This window comes from Salvelinus sp. IW2-2015, unplaced genomic scaffold (assembly GCF_002910315.2).
Source record: "Salvelinus sp. IW2-2015 unplaced genomic scaffold, ASM291031v2 Un_scaffold16391, whole genome shotgun sequence".
NCBI classification, from domain to species: Eukaryota; Metazoa; Chordata; class Actinopteri; order Salmoniformes; family Salmonidae; genus Salvelinus; species Salvelinus sp. IW2-2015.
This window is the reverse complement of record NW_019957564.1, coordinates 225,806-228,222: the sequence shown is the minus strand read 5'-3', so window position 1 is coordinate 228,222 and position 2,417 is coordinate 225,806. Positions and strand designations below refer to the sequence as shown.

At 41.9% G+C, this 2,417-nt stretch overlaps 1 pseudogene; it reads right to left on the bottom strand.

The window, feature by feature from the left end:
- LOC112080586 (filamin-C-like) overlaps positions 1-2,417 on the bottom strand; it is a 98,763-nt pseudogene that overhangs the window by 19,345 nt on the left and 77,001 nt on the right.

The following is a 2,417-nucleotide window of genomic DNA, read 5'->3' as shown; positions in this document are numbered from 1 at the left end:
CACACACACACACACACACACACACACACACACACACACACATCCACCACACACACACCCACACACACACACAGTCCACATTCGCACACACCAGATCACACGATAACATAACACAATAACGTACTCAGACTAACACATTCGGTACAAACACTGTATACGTATCTTTGCAAATCCACTTCATAGAGTCTGAATTATGCTATGTAGAATGCTGTAAGCTGATGTATGTATGGTTATGTATGTGTTTATCTACCACAGGCTCTTCAACCCTGTTCCTGAGAGGGCTACTCGTCCTGTAGGATTTTCACGTCCAACCCCTAACTTAGCGCCACCTGCTTATATCAATTAGGCTTGGGTTGATAAGTTCATAATCAGGTATTTACAACTGGGTTGAAATTAAAAAACCTACAGATCTCTCTCGGGATTCCATGTGGTTGTGCCCACAGCAGAATAGGGGGGAGGATAGGGTTTCACCTGCGTGGGATGGTCTGTCCGCCCCAGGTGATGGTGATGGTGTATTTGCCAGTCATGATGGGGTAGTAGTCACACTCATATACCCCTTCTCCTGCGTCACGCACCTTCACAGGCTCCTCTAGTCCCTCTGAGGGGGTCACAAACAGGTCACACACACAGCAGCTCAGAGGTCAACGGCTAGCCACAACATACAGTAGCCTTCCTATCACAACTAGACCATTGAAAACCATTACGTTTCATGAAGAGTATTTATGCCCTTATGAAACCAATAAATGAATGTGGTGGCAAGTCATAACAACATGAAAGATTACACTCATATCCACACACTCACTTGGCCCCTTGATGGTGACCTTGAGCTCTCCGCTGCCGGCTCCCTTGGTGTAGACCTTGAAGTCAGCCACCTCTTTCACCCTCACCCCCTTAGGCTGGAGACCTCTCCCTGAKGCCCGGCACACGTTGGGGTTGCTGGCTGTGGGACCACCGAGGGGTAACGCGGTTAGACAAGAAGATAACAAGATACACACTCATACACACACAGGCTGGGGCAGAGGTTGGCTGTTAGTTCAGTCGGTTGAATAGTGGTGCATGAAGCACAGTCTGCATGGGCTGCCAGGGAAGAAGCAACAGGAGAGATGGACACTGAACAGGAGTTATAAACCTGCAGAACAGCTAGACAGAGAACAAAGACGGGTTACTGTAAAACACTGGGCTTGAATGGATAAGATTGGCAGAATGAAAACAAAAAGACACGTTTCTGGAAAAGAAAGGTTTCTGGAATCATTTCTATGCTCTTGAATACAATGACGTTACACGGTGAACCTCTAGTTAGATGGCAAAACATTCCAAAGAAATATAGCTAGCATAACTATGCTAACATCTTGAGTTATGACGCCGCAGGCTTTCAATTAGCTAATTACCAGTGCTGTAATAGGACTGTAAAAATGCCTTGGCCACAGAAAACATTACAGCATTTTTGTCAAATTAGGAAGAAATAACCAGCTAACTCTCCCAATTCATCATCATTTTAGACCGCTTAAGTTTATAAATGACCAAAAGAAAAACAAGGAAAATAAAATAACAGAATAAAAACTCAAATAGATTTATGGAAAACCTCTTTATAGAGAGGCTGTTATTAAAATGGGTTATGAAGACAAACAATGTTATTGTTCTGTTATATTATGAAAAAGCTTTTGAAAAATGTCAGTTAACAGTGAAGCTAAAAATGGAGGAGCATTTGCATGTTCAGTGTTAGTCAGAAAATATTAAATTGTAAATGGCTGACTGAACACAGAGCGTTTGCTTTGGTCTGGGGGGATGAAGATGAGGATGAAGATGAGGCAGACAGTGTAATGAGGTATGTAAGACTCAAACACGTCTGGACGGTCACGCTGACTTTCGCTCTCGTCAAATGAAACAAAGGTCAAAGGTTAAGACAATCGATTTTCGTTTGACTTGAACAAGATTGTTTGTTTCTGGGTTAATTTTTGAATCTATCATAAAAAAAATGGTGTTATGGTACACTAGGGTGCTGTTGTTTTGTTAAAATCTATTTTTGTTAATTCGTGGGTGTTGTTACTCATTAGTTCTGTTCYAAATCGTCAAGTCAATTTAACGTCACACATGGAAGAAATCAAATCACATGTGTTACAGGATATTAAGCCAAAGTAGGCTACAAACTGGATAAAATGAAAGTGTGTGGGATTATTTGATAACTTTTTTGATATGCAGTATTCRAAGATTATTGCAATAAGACAATGTTGGAAGACCAATTGTAATGTACTTCTATTTTTGAAGCAGGTGATGTACAGTAAGTGTGTGACCTCTGTGTGTTGAAGACCTRCCGAGCGTCTGTAAAGGTGACCGTCCAAAACCAGCCAACCACATGAATGGATGATGCTGCCTTTGTTGTTAAAATGAGGAGGAACTGCATTTCTCTCTCCCATTCA